This window comes from Larus michahellis, chromosome 2, assembly GCF_964199755.1.
Source record: "Larus michahellis chromosome 2, bLarMic1.1, whole genome shotgun sequence".
Lineage (NCBI taxonomy): Eukaryota > Metazoa > Chordata > Aves > Charadriiformes > Laridae > Larus > Larus michahellis.
This window is the reverse complement of record NC_133897.1, coordinates 28,106,343-28,127,948: the sequence shown is the minus strand read 5'-3', so window position 1 is coordinate 28,127,948 and position 21,606 is coordinate 28,106,343. Positions and strand designations below refer to the sequence as shown.

Genomic DNA, 21,606 nt, shown 5'->3' with positions numbered 1-21,606 from the left:
TCTTTCAGTACAAACAGAGAATGGCATCACTGTTTTTTTTGTCTCCAGTACAATACCCTCCTATCTCATCAGCACAATTTTTTTTGTATTATTATTACTAGTATGGAGATAGTGAAAGGCAGGAATACAACATTCACAGGCTTTGACAAGTGCAGCAGATTACGTCCATGAATAGCTAACAGCACGCTAGGGGGTATGATTTAGGTCAAATTTCTTGTTTCATTCCAAAAGGTTATAGATTTGTAAGCCATTCATTGTTTAACGCGCCACACAGCTTATAGCCATACATATATGTAACATGAACTATCTTTTCTGTTTTTTTCCAGAAGTAATTTGTGTTCCCAGGCAATGAAGACTGGCAGAAGTTGATAGTCTGTAACAAACTGCTATGAGTCTGTAACAAAGCAGTCAGAGCTAAAAAAGGACAAAGAAAATAAGAATTCATTTAGGGGCAAATTGAGATCTGAAATCCTTCAGGATTATGATACAAACCACCTTCTGGTTCAGCAGCTGCTCAAAATGTAACTAGAAACAAACAAATGAAAAAAACCCGATGTCATACGACTTTGAACAGTGTGATTAATGAAAACGGTGATTCTTTTATATTTCTTAAAAAGAAGACAAACATGTATTATGAAGCAAGTCACATGAGTTTAGACAGTCCCCCAACTTTGTTTGCGCTGTGAGAATCAGAGAAGAAAATCTTTTAAATGCTCAGTCAGTGGAACAGTCCTTAAACCAGGACAGACAGGTTCAAATACAAGGAACCATATTAGATAGTAGTCTGGTTTGGGTTTTGTTTGGGTTTGGGGTTTTTTTTCTTTTTTTTTTTTTCTGTGACCCTGTTTTGTTAAATATTTTAATTTCTGGAAATATACAATAGCAATCATTTGAAATGTCTTTGCCCCAATTACCAAGTGACCTGGTAACCACTCTGATCCTAACAGTGGTGGCCTAATGTGCAAAACACGAAACAAGGGCATGCCTTGAGTAGTATGGATTTAATACCGCTGTCTATGCACTTTAAAAGCTAAGATCTGTGTTAATGGATACAGAACGGAAGGGCTGAACAGTTTAAAGCAAGAGAGATCCATATTTTCCCTGCATGTGGTCTAGGACCTACAGTGATTAACTTTCAACAGCATAGTTTGGGGGATAGCTTTTTCTGTCCAATTCAGACTGAAAATATTAGAATCAAACATTAGAAAAGGCTTGGAGATATGGATATAAATAGATAAACAATATACCCTCCATTATACTTATTTATATTTAATCATACTAGGCAGTTTTGTATCTTCACCTTATTATAACTCCCTATTTTTTGAACACAAAAGACACTGAGTCTTTCTGCTGGACTGAAGTGAAAAATTAATAACTGAGGAGCAGGATTTGGAATTCCTTGTACCACATCGCAGATGGAGGGAGAAAAGAACAAGGAACTAATACCACTTCTGTCCAAGGGAGAGAAGACAAAAGGGAATGGAAGACCTGTGGGGAGGAAGCAATGCGCCAAGACTAGTACTGAGGCAGAGAGAAAAGAATAAGCCTTAGAGAAGGATAGCAAGAAGGAAAAGAAATGTGAACAGGAGAAGATATCACTGGAAACAAAAAAACGTGTCCTGAGAAGTTTCCCTCTGTAATTGTTTTCTGCCCAGTGGCAGTAAATGAGACCTCTTCCTCTGCTGAATTGCACATTAATTATTCTCAGGCCAAGCAGGGAGAGTCAGCCAGCACCTGGGGAATACACAGGGTAGAGCTGCACTGGTCCAGGAGGGCTCCAGGGAGGTTTGTTCCTCAGGATGACATAGGCTGTCTCTGCAGGTCAGGCAAGCTGATCTGCACGCCTGGGAGCAGTGTTAAACATGAAAATAGGATAACATGTACTTTTACTCTAAGATTAACAGCCAAGAATCACAAGAGTAATCTGAGCAGTGATTATTCATCAGGTAACCCAGGTATCTGTGCATAGGTCAAAGCAGCAGTTGCACAGGATCTCATCCAAAGTTTGTTAAGTCATAGAATAGAATCATAGAATGTGTTGGGTTGGAAGGGACCTTTAAAGGTCATCTAGTCCAACCCCCCTGCAGTAAGCAGGGACATCTTTAACTAGATCAGATTGCTCAGAGCCCCATCCAGCCTGGCCTTGAATGTTTCCAGGGATGGGGCCTCCACCACCTCTCTGGGCAACCTCTTCCAGTGTCTCACCACCCTCATTGTAAAGAGTTTCTTCCTAATGTCTAATTTAAACCTACCCTGCTGTAGTTTAAAACCATTGCCCCTCGTCCTATCGCTACATGCCCTTGCAAACAGTCCCTCCCCATCTCTCCTGTAGGCCCCCTTCAGGTACTGGAAGGCTGCTATAAGGTCCCCCCGGAGCCTTCTCTTCTCCAGGCTGAACAACCCCAACTCTCTCAGCCTGTCCTCATAGGAGAGGTGCTCCAGCCCTCTGATCAGCTTCGTGGCCCTCCTCTGGACCCGCTCCAACACGTACATGTCCTTCTTGTGCTGAGGCCTCCAAAGCTGGACACAGTACGCCAGGTGGGGTCTCACCAGAGCAGAGTAGAGGGGGAGAATCACCTCCCTCAATCTGCTGGCCAAGTCAATGCAAAGAATCTCGTTTGCTTCAATAGGCTTTGGAAATGTCTGATGGCTTTCAAACAATGTACATAGCTGAGTCCTGCCATCACTCTAGAGGCTAGATTCACCACCAGAGAAGTCACAGAGAAACCCCTATTACTGTCAGCAGTGACAGGGCTGAGTCCTCTGCCCTTGGAATTTCAGCATGGAGTTACGGAGTGCTGCCCACAAAACACTTCCAGAACTGCCATTCCTGCTCTGTGCCTTCTGCTGCTGCAGTGCACTCCTGGAAACGCACCAGAGCGCTTTTGCCTCAAAAGGGAAAACAAAAAGTGCTGAAGAAGCACAGTAAAAAAAAAAAAAGGGGGGGGGATGGGTATAGTTTTAAGCTCAGGAGGAGAAGGGACGTCATAGCTCTCACAGAGGTGTCTTGCCTCTATGAGATCTAGCGGCTCCCACATCAGTCTGCTTCACAGCTTCCTGCAGCTCCTGCCATCTGCCTGGAAGTAGCCATTTCCCAGAAAAGTTGGCAAGATGATGCCACCTAAAATGAACAGTATTGGGGGAGCAAGCTCATGTATACTGTATACTGCCTTATTTTGAGTGCGTGCAGATGGCCAAGTGAACAACAGCTCCCAATGTCATGTCTGACTAAAAAGAGCTAGCAGGGTTTTAGATGGATGATTACCAAGTAGCAAAAGGGACATATTGTGTCTATCTGAGATTCAGACTGAGACAGGGTCTCAGGCTGCCACTGCAGCTTCTCAGACACTTTTTTACAGACTGTTCAAATTTTCTCTTTTTTAAGCAGTACCATTCCTGCATTACCATTTCTGCCTGCTGATATAGGTCAGCTGAATGGAAGACTGTACCATCCCTCATCTGGAAAGCAAGCCCCCTTATGGACACAGAAATGGGTATTCACCTGTGTAACTTGTGTTGCTCAGATGAACCATACAAGCTGCACTGCCAAAAGCACAGTTTTACTAATACAAGATGCATCTGTACTAAGGGCACTTTGCCAGCATACTCCGTCAGTATTCCTGCCGGAAAATGTCCCTTTTATACACTGACTATGTCTACAGTCCTTATGGTTTATTTCATTTAAGGTTTTTAAATTAAAAATATGAAAATATCAGATGAGTATTGCGCTGAGGTCATGAAGTCTGGCTACAGCTGCAGAAAGCCTGAGACCATACCTCTGCCGATATGAATTTCCCTATGCATCTCAGTGGGGATTTCAGTATTTGCTCCCTCTAACTTCCCTGAAAATTAAAGCCCATGGGTAGGACAGGGAGGATCTTTCTGACATCTTCCAACCACCACCTCCAAGTAGCACCTCGTCTTGGCCCTGGCATCAGTGACTCTGAAAGATTCCTAATTGCTATTTCTGATGTTACTCAAACTGAGCCAAAGGAGCTCAACAGGGCACTCGAGGCATAGCACTAGTTAACAAGCCTTGAGTAGTCCTACAGAGGGACCATGAACATATTCTAAACCTCTGTGAGAAGAAGTCAAGTTTGAGAAGCTGAAAGATACCACACGATTACCTGAATCGTTAGCAGGAGTTGGTGAAGCTTTGAAAAACAGCAATGCCTTTCTATAGCCTTATGTTTTCCTACTTCACTGCCTTATCTTTTCCCCTCCCAGCCCATTTCACGTCATTGACCAGCACCCTGCAATGGTGAGACCTCTACCACAACCCACTGCGTCCAGCTCTACCTTGTATTCCCTCTCTCTTCTTGCAGATTGGAAATGATGGCAGCAAGGAATGATCCTTGAAACCTGCCATACAAAAGAAAAGGAGGCCAAGAGACTCGATCTGTTAATTTACTTGAAAATAAAGCAGGTAAGTTCTTGCCGCATCATTTAGAGTACATACACTGAAGACAGCTGCTAAAGCAAGGCTTTTATCTGAGAGACAACATAACAGGAATCAGGAACCTGAAGCTGGAAAAACACAAACAAATGCATTTCAATAATGAAAAAAATAGCCACTGAAAGGCATCACAAAGGAGGGCAGCTCACTCCCCTTCCTCCTATAAAAAGAGCTGGAAGGTCAGCTTCTTAAATTAAGATCTGCGGGGTACAAAAGAGTATTTGCCTGACTACTTGAGTAGCCAGATTTCCAAATTCTCAACAATTACTGCATGCGTAGGGTGTGGTTTACTGCTGCTCCTTAAAAGATTCCTCTATTAAACTGTGGATAACGTGGCACTGCAGTTAGTGCATTTTTAGGATAGACTAATTTGAGGCAGAGGTGTTTGGAGCTAGGAGAAATCTAGCTAATCCAACTCTAAAAAACCTCTTGGACCACCACATACTTGGCCCTCAGAAGCCTTTCCCATATCAAGGAAGATATGGGAAGCCTTTCCCATATCAAGCAAGTCCCAATCCTCAAAATAGTCCATGCACAGAGAAGAAGGTGCAGAAGGGATGTCACATTTTGTGTTTCCATGGGCTATAAATGGACGGGTTTGGGAAAACAAAATGAAGCAGAGGACGGTTATCAGAGTGAGCACTCCCAGGGGCAAAGACCTGAGCGCAGCACCAAGGTTTGTGTTGAAGAAACCCATTCTTGATGAGAAATGCTACAGAAATTACAGAAGGAATTTTATCCACTTTCACTAAGTGTGGAGATACCCTCTCTAATTGAAAGACAGTAAAAAGAGGAACTTAAAAGAATCAGAAAAGAAAACATGTAACTTCTTCCCATTAACTCAGCAAGAACAAATGAGGCACTTCAACAAAGCACAGTGGTAGTAACAGTAACAAAATTCCTCCGTGGCTCTGATAATACCCTCTATCAGGAGATAGATGGTCCTGGGATTTGCATTTCCACTCTGAAACAGGTTTTGCAGCACTGTGCTTCACGATATTTAGAGACATTTCAGAGGTAATTTAATGTCCTCATGCAGAAGCGAAGAGCTGACAAAACCCTGTATGTCAGGATAAATTACCAGGTGCAAGCGCCAAAGCCACGTGCCAACTTCATGTCAGGTCTTTCCATTTCATCCCCTCTATAATAGCAGGCTAGATTCCTCGGTCTAGTTGAGCATCCTTATTTTGTATATATTTATATTTGAAATTTGTACTTTCTGTCAATGCTAATATTGACAGAAAAACATACTTTGTTCCAGTTAGTGAGACAGGGGCTTTGTCTGGGAAATATCTAGGGGCATTATGCTCTCTGCTGACCCAGGGGGATTCTCGGGAAGATGTAACCATAATAACATCCTTTTGAAAATGTATTTCAATGGACTACTACTGAAAAAGGCCTCTCATTGATTCCTTCCTCCTCTCACCCTTTTAGGGAGTCACCTTCGGAACGGGAAAAGATCTAATTCCCCGCCTGCTGGCGCCGTGGACGGGAGTGAACCCGCAGTTGCTCGCGCTATGCAAAGAATTAAAGATGGGAAACTTTTTTTGCCCCCCCCCCCCCCGCCCCCATCCCCTTTTGTTTTAACCCGCTCGGCGCCGGGGGAGGCTGCGGCAGCCCCTCGCGGCGGAGCGGGACGGCGAAGGGGCCGGTGTCGGGAGGATCCCCCGGGAGCGGAGCAGGTGCCGGTGCGGCCGGCGGGGCTCCCCGCAGCCCTCCCCGCCCGCTCCCTCCCCGGAGACGAGCCGCCGGGGTGGAAAAGCCCACCTCCCGGAGGGGGCCGGCGGGGCAGCCGCGGGGGCTGCCCGCTAAGCCAGCCCGGCCCGGGTGCCGAGGCTCCGCGGCCGCGCCGAGGCTCCGCGGCCGCTGCGCATCTCCAACGCCACGGGAGCCCCCGCTGGCCCCCTCCGCCGCGGCACGGCCCCGTCCCGGCCCCCCCGCGGCTGCCTTACCTCCGCCGGCGACCGGGAGATGCGGGGAGGCTCCCGGAGCTGCGCTGCCCTCACCGAGCCCCCGCCGCCGGAGGAGCGGAGGGTCGCCCCGCTGCCCGAACGGCTGCTGCCCGCGGCGCTGCGCCGCTCCGTGCGCTGCCGTGCCGTGCCGTGCCGTGCCGTGCCGTGCCGTGCCGTGCCGCCCGCCGCTGCTGCAGGACCGCCGGCGGCGGCTGAATGTGCTGTCTCACGCTGGACAGGCTCCTCCCGAGAGCTGCTGCTGCCGCCTTCCTCCTCCTCCTCCTCCTCCTTCTCCTCCTCCTCCTCCGCCTCCTCCTCCGCCTGCGCGCCCCCGGCAGCGACACCCCCCGCCGCCGCCGCCGCCTGGCAGCCCAGCAGCGGCCGGCGGGGCAGGGGCGGGCGGGGGGGGGGGGGGCAGGTGGGGGCGGCGGGGCCTCCTGAAAAGCGGGGGGGCCGTCCCTGGTGTCTGCCGGGCCTGGACCCCCGCACCTGGCCCCCCCGCAACTCCGGCCTGAAGTGGGCTCCTCCAGCTGCTCCGAGGTCCCCTCGCTGTCACCCCCACTTTGGCACAGGCTCCCCCCCTCCCGCAGCAGCCTGGCCGGCAGCTGCACAGCAGCCTGGCTGTCATCCCCACAACAGCCTCACCATCAGCGCCACAACAGCCTAGCCATCCCCCGCCACCGCCTCCACAGCATCCTTGCCACCATCCCCATGGCAGCAGCTGTCAACCCCACAATGTCTTCGCCATCACCGTCAAAGGTGCCTAGATATGCCCCCTCACGCCAGCCTCACATCATCCGTGCAGCAGCCTGGCCGTCAACCTCACTGCCGCCTGGCCATTAGCCCCACAGCAGCCTGGCCATCAGCCACCCTGCAGTCTGGCCACGAACCTCACTGCAGCCTGGCCATCAGCCCCTTAGCGGCCTGGCCAACTGTTTTGAGGGCAGCAGTCTCCTGCTGAGGTCCCATTCCCTTGGGGAAGAACAGGGAGATCTCCAGAGCAGGTGAATGATACCCAGCTTTCATGGTTAGATGAGGGCAAGGCTGCCCAAAGGCAGAGGTTTTGTTTTGTCCCTGTTCCCTCCCATCACTCCCATGGGGACAGGTACCAGACAGGAGGGCCAGACTCCTTCTAGCAGCACACCCTCTTCCCTCCCCACACCAACATGTTCATCTCCTGGGGGAGAGCAGCCCAGCAGAGCTGTTGGAGGAAGTCCATGTTCCTGCAGATAACATCCACCTCTGGTGTAGATAACCCAGCCTCCCACTCCCCCTTACTGCACACAGGTATGCTGCCCCACACAGGAGGAAAAGACATGCCGTTTGCTACCATGGTTTGTTCTTTAAAAGTGTGATGTCCTGGACATATGACTCACTGTTCTCCAGCCCTATGGTCTGAGGAATCAGGAAAGGTACCCCTCTGAAACTTGCCCCTGGAACCATGTTTGGTTTGTTTTGGTCGGAACTGCTAACTCCAGCCTCTGTCATTGCAGGTCCAGGGCCTGTCCTAGGAAGAGTGCAGTACATGCAGACCACTGAAAACCCATCAAGGTTTCACATCACCTCCAGTTCCTGCCAGATCCAGCTGGACTGCACCTGGCCAGGAGACAAAGAGCCCTGAAGAGGAACAACGGCACCCATTGCAGGTGAGGACACAATAACGGTTTCTCAATTTATTTGGAGTTGAAGCAGGAAAGATTCATATCTTGCTCTCTTGTAAGAGTCCTTAAAGAGCAACATCTTCTGCTTGTGCAGGCTGGAGCATGTGGAAGAGAGACCGTGGTTTTAAGTGTACGATTCGGAAAGTTTCAAGTTTGGGGCACTCAGTTTGCAACTCCTTATTAAAATGAGGCCCTTTCAAAATCAGACACTCAAAACTGAGTTTCAGAAACTGCTGTTTGCTTTTGGAAGTGTTGGCCTTAGTCTCAGCTTTAGCATAAATCCCGCAGGGTTTGTTTAGGTTTCTTTGGATTGTGCGTCCTTTGCACATTCCCTGCAAACTCAGCGGATTCATTTAAATTGTTCCTGGCTGGTTTCTAAGAGGGCTTTGGGGTCATTTAGTTTCCCTGAGTCAACAGATCAGACTGGTTCTCCATGATGCCTGATGAGGTTCTATTATTGTTAACATGCTACCTTATACATATAACCATGATACCGTGGTTATCATACACATGCAACATGATATCACATACCATACCATGCCACCACATCATATGATGATACCAGTCATATTTTGAACACAATCGAGTGTGGTGTCTTGGTCCTCTGGCCTGTTGACTATATAGGTCAAAACCCTGCAGTTTTGTAACACTTTCTCAACTATTTCATATTAGGTAGCCGTAAATTAAAAATAACATTACCTAAGTGCTATTTATATGGCATAAATAAGTCTTCAAACTTGTTAAATCCTGTATTTTTTTGTTACAAAGTAATGGTATTTTATGTTTCATTAATAATTCACATAGGACTTTATTCAAAAAACGCTGTAAACCCCCAGTCCAATGGGACACCATTTTGATCTTTGTTGTATTCACAACACCTGCCAGAGGCGATCCACTCTTTTTAAAGGATAAAAATGAAGCACCAAAATGGAAATGTCAAGGAAAAAGTATAAAAAACCCTCACAAAATGTCATGACAGAATTGGTCAAACGTTTGTTGAATAATGGGGAATCCTATACAGAAGAGTTTGGAAAGAACGTCAGTGGCCAGGGTGGTATAAGAAATACACAAGTTGTCCTCAAAACTGCCTATTTTAAGGAGATTCAGAGGGAAGTGAGCCTATCTCTATATTTTTAATAGGTGATCCTAGGACCAAAAAACTTTAGAAACGTGAGAAAAATACACAACCAGCCCAGTTAAGGAGTTCTCCGAAGGAGTAACTGATTTCCCTACGAGTGATGCCCCGTTCTCTTTGACCTCATTCTCACCATTCTCTCCTCTAATCTTCCACAGCAAAAGCTTTCACCATTTTTGTGGATTTCTTGTTCTAGGGACGCAAATTTTATTATCACTAATTTTACAAGACAGGGATAAAATCTTTATATTTCAAGAAGATATGGTTATATCCATTTTAACAAAAGAATCATTACAATCGATAATGTCTTCTTAACAGCATTTCATAAAAAACATCCAGTCATTTCAGTACACCCCAGGACGCGTGCTGATTTTACGTTTTCCCCATTAAACACAAATCCATAATATTATCCAACTCGTTATATTCTGCCAGCAGGCATTATGTGATTATGTACCTGTCTTAATTACCAGGGGAATGTGCAATAGGGCAGAGTTAAGATTATTTTCGAAATTTTACATTCAAAGGTCTCACTCCGTGAATTCAGAAGGTAGTTATTGTGGCCTCAAATAGCCTTATTAGATCAACTGAGGGCAAACCAGCCAGCAATTACGCACATCTGCCAAGCTGCTTTCTCTCCAGCAGAGGTCAGTTGTTCGTGGACACACAGCAGCCCACGCTGACATCTACAGAGAAATCAGAGGTTAAGCGGAAGTTTGGGGACCACCACAACCCGTGGATTGTGTGGAAAAAAAGGCCATTGATAAAATTCCAAAAATTTAAGGTCTGCCTGGCTCCCCTCTTCTATCTTACAGACAGGCATGTAGAATTTAGAGGTTTCTGTGGACATTAATAAGTGCAATGTGTGGTCGATTACTAGATTCGAAAAATTCAAGGGAAAATAATTTGACATAATTTCTTTTTGAAGTTCCTTTACAGAGAGTTGTTCCCGTGTAAGTTATTAATGAAGACTGGCATAAGTTGCTGTGACAAACCAATAATCGTTTATGATGCAACACGAGACAAATAATTAGTAGTGCATTGCATTTCCCTGCCTTAGGCACCAGCAGCTCCTCCTTCACAAAGGGCAGTAAAAAATAAGCAAAACCTCTGGGAAGTTTGTGCCACTGTAAGATTAAAAATGAATTTCAAAGCAGACATTTCTAAGGCTTAATGGAAATGGCAGCACTTTTTAGACACTTTGCATGATAGGCTTCACCTGGGCTCTGCAAATAACAGAGGATGTTACAAAATACCTTCCAGCTTTTCAAAGGCAATGATTTAAACAAAGGATCAAAAGGCAGAAAGAAAAATGAAAGCAAGCTTTAGAAAAAGTGTGGAATATAAATTCTGAAGTCAGGTTTATTGTTATGGCAGTAAAGTCACCATAGGGCACTATTCCACGTGGCTTTAGGAATCTTCACAAATGAACTAGTTTGTCTTGGAAGAAATAAATGGGTGGTTACTTGGTTATGAAAATGTTAAGCAGAAAGTATTGGAGAGCTTTTCTTAACTGTTTGCTAAAAATGGTTAGTTCTCCAGGCAGATCACTGAGTTGAAATTTCTGCAAGCCTGAATATCCACAACAGGTGCAAGAATACAAATGAAGAGCTTAAATGTATCTGGTACACAGTCACCAATAATTCCTCTGACAATTGATTTGCTATTGACTGATCTGCGGTTCCAAGATCTTTGCAGAAACACATGGGCAAAGCTAAAAAAAAGCACGTGTCTTAAAAAGGACAAATTATTTCTCAGAAAGAAATGGCAGAAATAAGAGACGTGATACATAAGTAGAAGGTAAAGGAAGATCTGTGGCAGATGGGCGAGTTCCATGTTGTTCCAGATTTGGGTTACTCTTCAAACATATTGCAACTCTGTGCTCTTAGAAACAATTACTTTAGTGACAGACATTTTTCTTAAGCCTCTTTTCATGCTTTGTTCCTCACTTTCCTACAACATTGTCACCAAAGGGATTAGTTAGAAGGCCAGGAAATAATGGTTTCAAGAAAGTTCTATGGGACCATGGGTAGGTAACTTAGAAGACAGGAGGTACTGGTTTCAGGATTTGCAAATCAGCCCTGTTGCACTTTCCCACATGGTACCTGGAGTGCCCAGGGAAGGCGTAGCAAGGTTGCAGTAGTATAGTTTAATTTTACTGTTACGCAGGAAACAGAAAAGGAAATGAAGGAGGGCCAAGAACACAGTGGTACTTGCAAGTGTTGCGTGAAAAGGGGCAAAGCGGTTTTGGCAGAAGATAAACCCCCTTGCGTTCTAACACTCCTCACCGAGGTGGGAGGCTAGGTGCGGCTAGGTTTAAATTCTGAGTGATGCCCAATTCAGCACTATCAGTCCAATCGCGTTTAATATGTATTAAACTATTACGATTTGGATACACTAATAGTGGACTGCACCTTCAGTCTAGTCGTGCTCATGAACTAGCACGGCCACTCTCGAGTCTTTGGTCGCGTTCAGTGAGAAACCAAAACGACTAGCTACTTAAAAAAGTGCAGTTTATTTAAACAACAGATATATAGGTTCTTAGGATTGCCGGTGATAAATACACTGTCTGCAAAGCACGTGCAAATGAAAGTATTGTTACATATACAAAACGCGCGACAAAGTTATAAACGATACAGCCTGGCTTTAAATGTAGGAAAAGAGAGTCTCTAGAGAAATTTCTAAGTTTCCCGAGGAAGCACTCGGTATAATCTAAGTCTTACCCAAAGGCGTCCCTATGGGGGGGAAGAGAGGCTCAGCCCGTCGACTGATCCCAGAAGTCAGTGATGTAATTCTTTGTGATGGTGTCTTCCCCGGGTATCCCCCCTCTCTTGGGCTATTTTTATACTATTTGTTATCTTCAAGGTGGAGTTTGAGTGACTTTAGTCATACATACTTTTATCATGATTGGTGTAAATTTCTCTCGCTTCACAATTAAAGGTATAGTTTACGAGAAATTCAGGGCGCAGACTCAAGAAGGAGTGGTCGCACCTTGGAGGCGGGTAGCCTTCGGGATGGAGGTGTGTTTTGGTATTATAATGACATTATAATGAGCAAAGTTCGCACAAAGGACAGCATTTCATCAAAATTTGACAAAATGTTGGCTCTGAGCATCTAGCGGGCAGCTAATTGGCAGCTTATCTGTTTCATGGTATCATCCCATTCCTGTATCCGCTATACATCATAAGGTAAAGCCACGGAATAATTGCATCCCGTCCCGTACCTCATGTAGCTTATCAGGGAACCACAGATGTTGTGTCCTTCATGCCAGCTGCGGCTATTTTCTACCTCAGAAGCCTCTTGATTTTATACTTTTCCTTAATGTGTGAACAATGCTGTACTTTTGTATTTTTTAGCCAATTTAGTATTTATTCCACATAATCCACCCCGTGACTACAGTCACTCAAGCTCCACGATACTCAATACTGATAGGAAAGATCACATGTGTTCTTGTGGTGAGGGATATCAAGTGCAAATACATCTCGTGGAGTGATCAAATGAGTTAAACTTTTCATCATAATCCAAAGTCTAACATACAAAACAATTGTCAAAGCGAAGCACAAAATAATGAGTATTAGTAAAACAACAACAGGATGGTGCATCTTGTTATAAAGTCCTGTAACTGTCGGTGACCATCCAAAAAGAGTATCTCCCCATCCATGTCCTCCGTCTCTCTTGACTCTTTCCAGCACTCGGTGTATTTCTTCAACATCATGATGGACGGTAATCAAAGTTCTCTGTCCATTTTCTTGGGCCTCTTTCAACAGTCGCTTCAATTCATCGTGTTGTAGTAACTTCTTCACCAGTGAGAGATTCATTCCGATGGGGGTAGGCAACAAATCTCGAATCAATGTATAATTAGATTGTAGCAATTGAAAAGATGTAACAGGAGCTGAATAATTGAAGTCACATCCGATAATGTTAGTAAAGTTACAAACACAGAGGTTTGAGTGATTACTTATATCAACTACTATGTCATCTATGAATACAAGACTACAGGGAGACCTCATGCAAACACACCCTTTCCCAATATATACAAGCACAGTTTCTGGGGTTTCATCGGGATGTATCTCAAAGTGACAAACATTCTGGTTGGTGTCAAGACAAATGTCTTGTGCTTTCAGGGTATTACTCTCACAAATGAATCCTTGTTGGTCTCGTGAAACGCATGCGTCAACATCAACAGTTTGCCACTTATTCTCATTTTGTTGTGCCCACACTCTGTGCTCTATTGGATAGAGTATGGCTCCTTTGTGATTCAACCCCAGCGCAATGATTGGGTATATGGTGTATACCAAAGCATTGCGTATTGTTAAGACAAAAGCTGTGGCCTTGCTCTCAATGGGATCATAGGTGAAGTTAACCAGATACCACCAGGACTGAAATTTTTTCTCAAATTCAATTGCATTATCCCATATTACTTTTCGAATTTCAGTGGGCAAGGTGCCTTCTTCACCTTCCCTTATGATTGCGGCTGTCATAGATTGCATCCACAATTGGGCTTGGATACAACTAAGAGCCAAGGAAACATTGTTTTGGGTTGTACCAAGTGCATCTGTGATCAGCTGATGGTCTTTTTCACCCGTTTCTTCCCACTGAGGCAATATATTCGATAAAAGCCATTGGTGGTTTCCCAATGCTAATAGAGAGGACTGTAGGGGACGTCTTAATTTGTCCAGATCAGTAGTGGTTGTGACTAGTTTGTTGGCAAGTATCTCAGCATCTATACTATTTAAGACTCCCAGGCCTGTTCCTAAGATACCAGTCACATCCCTCTTCAGTCGTTGTGAAGTGGCAAAAGTTCGTCTGCGTAACCATGCTGACCATCCTGCATAAGATGTACTTAGGAATGGTAAACAAGTGGGTTTGATCGCAGAGATTTTAATCTGCATTGACAATTCCACTCGTTTGAGGGAATATGTGGGATTAAACAGTATCTGTTGTTGACCTGTGTGTTTAATAACATAAGGGCCAATGTTGAAAATGTAAGGAGTTAGACTAATGGAGGGCTTAGAAGGTACGCCTTTGAGAGTTTGTGGGGGTGTAGGTTCTGGATTTATTTCGGCAAGTTCAGGTGTATTTGAGTCAATCATAAATTCAAATAACAATTCTGTGCCCCTGTAGCCCCAAATACAATACACTATTGTAGGTTTGATAAAAGTGAAATTGTGCCAGCAATCTGAATTTGGCTCCATAATTTTGTAACAGTCAGTGTTGTATTTGTCTGGTTTGGTAGAGTCTACATAGATGGTTTTAATTAAAGTTGGCCTGTGGTGAGTAGACCCATTGATAAATCGGCAACCAATGTGTATTCTCTTTCCAAGGGTGGCCTCGATTTTAGCCATTTGAAGTGAATCATTCCATCTCCATTTATCTCTGGAATATACTTCACTTCCTTGTATAACCAGAGTGGAGAGATTTAAACCCCTTTTGTTTCCTGGTGTTCCGGTGCTTGCAGTGTACCGTGACAATGCATTATCCCAAAGGTCAGGTGCTACGTCTATCTTGAATTCAAATAGCAGCGCTATTTCATCCTGTTGCCAACGACAAGTTACAAGAGTGGGTTCAACAAGAGTAAAATTATACCAGCAATCCCACTTGTCGGTGACACAGTGCTTTGTTGTCATTGAGCGTGGGTTCTGAGGGCGAAATATCTCTATTCTCATGGCCTTCTCATGGTTTGAGCCGTTGATCATTCTACACCCTACTCGGGCTTCCACCCCTGCCTTACCTTTCAGGACTGGGTACCAACTATTCCAGGTCCATTCATGTAACACCTCATTTTCCTGTAGAACTACAGTGGCCAAACTCAAGTCTCCCTTTCTAGTACCTGCCATCGCATTGTGTTTAACAAAGGCTTGAGACCATGGCCACTCTGGGTCTCTCTGACTACAAACAACAGGGAATAAAAAGGTAAAACTGAATAGCATCAATTCCATCTGCCAATTCGTCATTTTAGAATTTGGGCCTCCAGGTAGCCATACATAATAAAAATAGTATTATTGCCAGGATCAATGTCAGGATTCCCTGGAGACACTCAAAGGTAGTGTAGGCCAATCCGTCTGTACAGCTCATCCAAGGTTCCTGAAAGACACAAAGGAAAAGAAAATCTGCTCGGTCTTATTCGACCGACGGGGTTAAAAAGAAGGCGAGATCCACCGGGTGCTGATCCGGTGTATCTTCCCTGAACAGTCCTTGGCTTCCCATGCATAGGGATTTTTGGGAGTAGCTAGCACCATTGGTACCGTCCCAATTTGAGGCATTTTCACTAGCACAGGTTGCCCAGGGTGAAATCTTCCAGGGTATTTTCCCGGTTCATTGGGAGCCTTTGGAGAGATAATATTGGCAGATACACAGAAAGCTTTCATTTTAGGACAGCCGTCTCCACTCCATCTGTTATTTAATTGATAGATGGCATCGTCCAATCGCAAATGCCAACCAGGTTCATGAGTTTTTGCAAAACGCTTAACCAATCCATTGGTGCGTTCAACAATGCCATTAGCCTGGGGATAATAGGGAGTATGAAATACCCATCGAATCCCTTCTTCTTTGGCCCAATCTTGTACCACCGAAGCGGTAAAGTGTGAACCGTTATCACTTTGGATTTCCTCGGGAAGGGGAAGTGTGCTGAACCACCCTTTTAGGCCTTTCACTGTGTTGTCCCCGGTAGCTGATTTGAAACTGCTGGCCATACTGAGGCTGGAGATAATCTCCACTCCTACCAGGACATATCTTTTCCCACCTGATAATCTCAAGGGCCCAATATAGTCAATCTGCCATGAATGCCACAACGTTTTCTTGTCCCGAATGTGTAAGGGAGGCGCCTTACTCGGATGATCTTTGCTGAGTCGTAGGCGACATTGTGAACAGGCAGTTACTATTTGTTCGCACAGCTTAACCGACACGGGCCACCCCCGGGCTAGACCTTCCTGATACAGGTCAGCACGGCCTGTGTGGCCACGTTTAACATGTAACCATTCAAGTAAGCGTTCCCATTCCCGACCATCATCTACAATGTCAATTTGCTGTAGCCGCGTGAGGCTATCTACCTGTTGGTTGAATTGAGCAGTGATCGAGTTTGAACGATCATGGCCTTTTACCCAACCAATGTGCAATGTTCTCTGTTCTCCTATTTCTAACAGTTGCTTCCAACTGTCCGTCTCCCAAATCGGGACTCTGTTCACCTGCCAATCATTGGCTGCCCAGTGTCCTATCCATTCAGTGGCTCCTTTAAAAACAGCATATGAGTCAGTGTAAATGGAGGTGGCTCCATGTTGTGCAGCTAGTAGGACAGCTCTGAGTTCCCCTACTTGTGCACTACCCTCCCCTGTTTCAATCGCTCTTTCTCCTGTTGCTACTTCCAGTGCTACGGCCTTATATTTCCACTTATTGTTTTCACGGTGAGATGACGCATCAGTAAACCACACTCCTGTAAGATCACTGCCTTCCTTCAAAGGAGGAGCTTCTTGGATCGGAGATGGTCTATTTGGTGGGGATTGGAACAATAGGGCACCATCTATATCCTTTTGCAGCTTGGATACTTTAACACTGCCTTCAGAGACTGGCATGATTTCATTAATGCCTTCTAAATAAGCATACCACTTTCGAACTGTAGGTTTCTGGGCAATGCCAGCTGGTGGTGTTGTCCCTTTACGGACCACATCTAGGAGGCGAAAAGGTCCCCGAATGATCACACTCTGTTCTCTTCTTATCTGCTCTGTTCGTTGCAACGCTCGCACTAGGGACAGTAAACCCTTCTCAAGGTCTGAATATCTGCTCTCAGTATCATTGAAGGAGTGAGAGCTAAATTCTAATGGTCTCTCCGGTCCTGCTGGTCCTTTCTGCCGTAAATTACAATGGGAACCATGTTCACTGAACCCCCATTCTACGTGGACAGGGTCAGTTGGATGTATAGGACCAAGCTGTTGGAATAACCTTAGCTCCTTTATTAGTAATTGCAGAGCATTAGTGTGTTGTTTAGTCCACTCCCAGGATCTACCCTTTTTGAGCAAACTATAAAGGGGGCGAGCAATGATGGAAAAGCCAGGGATGTGTTTACGCCAATAACTTAAAGTTCCCAGAACTTGCTGTAACTCCTTCACGCTGGATGGATTCTGTCCATGCTCTATTTTTTCCAGGGTATCCTGAGGGACAGAAGCAGCTCCCTTAATCCACCAGACCCCCAGGAATTTAACTTCCTGTGCAGGTCCCTGACACTTTGAGTCTGGAATTTCCAATCCTAAATCAAGTAATGTTTTTCGGATGTTTTTCATCATGTCTTTTACACTTTCTTGGTTCTCTCCCCCTATTAGGATGTCATCAATATATTGGTATACCGTACATCCCTGTGAAACAGGAATCTCTGATAGCACTTTAGCTAAAGCATTATGAGCAATAGTGGGGGAATGTTTGTATCCTTGTGGAAGTCGGTTAAAAGTATATTGGACTCCTTTCCACGTGAATGCAAACCGCGCTTTGTCCTGCTCAAGGAGGGGGATCATAAAAAACATGTCTTTAACATCTAAGGCAGCCATCCAAGGATGGGCAGCTCCTTGTATCATTGTCACAATTTCCGCGATATTTGGAACTGCGGCAGTGAGGGGTGCAGTGTTGGCATTCAACTTTCGGTAATCTACTGTGAAACGCCATTGCCCGTTTGGTTTCTTTACCGGCCACACTGGTGAATTATAAGGCGAGTGAGTCCTCTTGATGATGTCTCTTTTTTCTAAATCTGATACCACCCCGTCTGCTCCTGCAAGTGCAGCTGCAGGCAGTGGATACTGCCGGACATTAGTGATTTTAGAGGGAGGTAAAGGCATGGAAGTTTCCAAGAGACTCAATTTCACTGTGTCTATTACTTTTTCGCATCCTGCAAAACTCCACACAGTTCCATCTGGGAATTTCCACATTCGCCCACGCAGCACGTCAAATCCTAGGAGGTTAGTACGCGAGGCACCCACTAACACTTCCGCCCTGGTCATCCGCTGCTCTCCTGGCAACCAGAGGTTAATTTTTGCAACGGGGCATGTTTTTACCACACCATCAATTCCTGCGAAGTTGACTCTGCGTCTGGTGGGATTTATACCTAGAAGTTGTGCCGTTTTGTTAGTGATTGCAGACATTTGGGCTCCGGTATCAATAATAAAGTTTACTGACATCCTCCGGGGTCCGACAGGAATGGCGATAATAGGTTCAGAATCTTTATGAGAGAGCCATTGAATAGCCAGTACCCACCGGACAGGGTGGCTCACTGCCCTCCCCGGGGATAGGAGTTTTTTGACTGGGACTCTGACAAATCAATCAAATTACGCTCCGGTGCAGAAGGCACAATTTTCTCACAGCTTGGGGATTCTCTGGTTAGACTTTTCTCCCCAGCCGAATTATTCTTTCTAGTTAGAGATTGGACCAGTGTACGGAGATCTCCCGTAGGGACACCGTGCAAGAATTGTCGGGGCACCCCTAATTGTAGGGCTTTACGCCACAACTCATTCCGGTCCTTATCAGGCTTAAACCTTTCCACCGGTTTGGGGTTTTGAGTGTGAGTTCGGACTTGGCGAACCTTTCGGGGCTGTTCGGAGGATTTTTCGCTAGTTAGGCTGGCCCAGCCCATTCGGCGCCCATATTGGTCTATTTCCTGTACATATTCATTCCAGGTGGGCATGTAGCGACGCCGGCCCCGCCCATGAGCATCCCGAGCCTCTCGTATACGATCTTGAGTACGAACAACAAATGGCTTCAGGCAATCGGGAAGACCACGGATGAGAGGGGCTAATCGATCGGGGTCGATAGCAGCTGACATTGGGGATTTCCGAAATTCCTCTCTGTCATACATGGCTTGCAGACAAGCTGCTTTCCGTATCGCCGCAAACAGTTCAGAGTAGCCTGTAGCTCTAATCTCTAATGGCTCTCCCCTCTCTCGCGGATCCATACCACCTGCCCAAAAGGCTGCTCGAGCGGTTAGGGAATAATTATGATCCCCGTCCATTGTAGTTAAAAACACTCCTGGTCCCCAAGAGTCTCCTGCTTCTTCCTCACTCAACATAATTCTATCTCCTCCTTCAGAAGAAACTCGCCACACATACTCAACAGCTGATTCTTCTGGCCGCCTCGAATATTTTTCCCTTATTTTCGCTAACTCTGTTGGTGTCCACGGAATAGTACGCACAGTGTTGCGGACTTCCTCATCATCCTCATCAACTGTGGTTTCAGTTTTAATCAGAGGTCGTAAAGGAAAGACTCGAGATTTCACAGTAAAAGTCCTTCCCTCCTCATCTTCTTCCTCATCTTCACTATTAGACCAAAAATCTCCGGTCTGGGTTCCAGAATTTGGATAACACATTAATTTACGAATCTGTTGGACCTGGGTCGAGGGCTGCATTTTATCTAAGAGCCCAGTCACCCTTTCCAATAACATTTTAAGTTGGTGATTTTCACTCCCAAGTTGAGCATTCCGGTTTCCTAAACATTCATTCTCACTCACAAGCTTATCAACTTGAGTTCTTAATTTTTCTCCTGTCTCCTTTTGAAAGGCTAGTGATGACTTCAACACCTCATTCTCCGATTTCAGGGTTGCATATTCTACAGCTGAAATCAGATTAGGAGCAGGGGTTTCCCTAGCTTCTTGTTGTGCACAAGATAAACAGGCGCCTAACACCGCACAAATCACACCTTTGCCTTTCCCCGCTCTGAGCTTCTGTGAAACCCGACACTCTTCAATACGTTCCACCACTTTCTCTTCATCCTTCCAAAATTTACGGGCCCACTCCTTCCCAGCCTGGGAAGGGGCACAATCATATTTTTGCAGCAGTTTATCCATGGCAATCCTGCCGACTACGCCAAAATTCTGTTGCGTGAAAAGGGGCAAAGCGGTTTTGGCAGAAGATAAACCCCCTTGCGTTCTAACACTCCTCACCGAGGTGGGAGGCTAGGTGCGGCTAGGTTTAAATTCTGAGTGATGCCCAATTCAGCACTATCAGTCCAATCGCGTTTAATATGTATTAAACTATTACGATTTGGATACACTAATAGTGGACTGCACCTTCAGTCTAGTCGTGCTCATGAACTAGCACGGCCACTCTCGAGTCTTTGGTCGCGTTCAGTGAGAAACCAAAACGACTAGCTACTTAAAAAAGTGCAGTTTATTTAAACAACAGATATATAGGTTCTTAGGATTGCCGGTGATAAATACACTGTCTGCAAAGCACGTGCAAATGAAAGTATTGTTACATATACAAAACGCGCGACAAAGTTATAAACGATACAGCCTGGCTTTAAATGTAGGAAAAGAGAGTCTCTAGAGAAATTTCTAAGTTTCCCGAGGAAGCACTCGGTATAATCTAAGTCTTACCCAAAGGCGTCCCTATGGGGGGGAAGAGAGGCTCAGCCCGTCGACTGATCCCAGAAGTCAGTGATGTAATTCTTTGTGATGGTGTCTTCCCCGGGTATCCCCCCTCTCTTGGGCTATTTTTATACTATTTGTTATCTTCAAGGTGGAGTTTGAGTGACTTTAGTCATACATACTTTTATCATGATTGGTGTAAATTTCTCTCGCTTCACAATTAAAGGTATAGTTTACGAGAAATTCAGGGCGCAGACTCAAGAAGGAGTGGTCGCACCTTGGAGGCGGGTAGCCTTCGGGATGGAGGTGTGTTTTGGTATTATAATGACATTATAATGAGCAAAGTTCGCACAAAGGACAGCATTTCATCAAAATTTGACAAAATGTTGGCTCTGAGCATCTAGCGGGCAGCTAATTGGCAGCTTATCTGTTTCATGGTATCATCCCATTCCTGTATCCGCTATACATCATAAGGTAAAGCCACGGAATAATTGCATCCCGTCCCGTACCTCATGTAGCTTATCAGGGAACCACAGATGTTGTGTCCTTCATGCCAGCTGCGGCTATTTTCTACCTCAGAAGCCTCTTGATTTTATACTTTTCCTTAATGTGTGAACAATGCTGTACTTTTGTATTTTTTAGCCAATTTAGTATTTATTCCACAGCAAGAGAGGAAATCGAGTCCATGCTCAAACAGAGCAGCATTTGACACATTCGTTTGGATGTAGTGGTTTGGGTTTGGGTTTTTTTTCCCCAAAAGCCTCAGCTCCATCCCTGCTGTTCATACAACTAGCACTCTGTAGCCCTGACTTGTCTCCTCTGACAGCTTCACTTCACCTTGAAAGCTCTCCCACTTTTTTTGGCCTTTGTGGAGATACAAAGCTGAAGGGAGGATAATGTATGGCTTGTCACGCCATAGAGGAATGCTGGTCCGGGTCAAGAGAAAGAGGGATGACAGCACGCCCTTCTTTCCATTCTACTTCCAAAACCCAAAAAAGCTAGCTGTATTCCCAATGTTACTATACATTGTGATTTCTATTGTGATTTCTATTTCATTTCTATTTCAT

General features: G+C 45.4%; 1 protein-coding gene across 9 annotated transcripts in view; it reads right to left on the bottom strand.

The window, feature by feature from the left end:
- Window positions 1-6,715, bottom strand: part of DYNC1I1 (dynein cytoplasmic 1 intermediate chain 1) — a 196,355-nt gene extending 189,640 nt beyond the window's left edge. For 2 of the 9 annotated variants that reach the window (XM_074574716.1, XM_074574721.1), the window contains exon 1: window positions 6,409-6,715. The gene's annotated coding sequence lies outside the window, so the exon portion shown is untranslated. The remainder of the gene's footprint in view (window positions 1-6,408) is intronic. The other 7 variants (XM_074574718.1, XM_074574722.1, XM_074574715.1 and 4 more) reach the window with 5 other exon arrangements.
- Window positions 6,716-21,606: the final 14,891 nt, after the last annotated feature.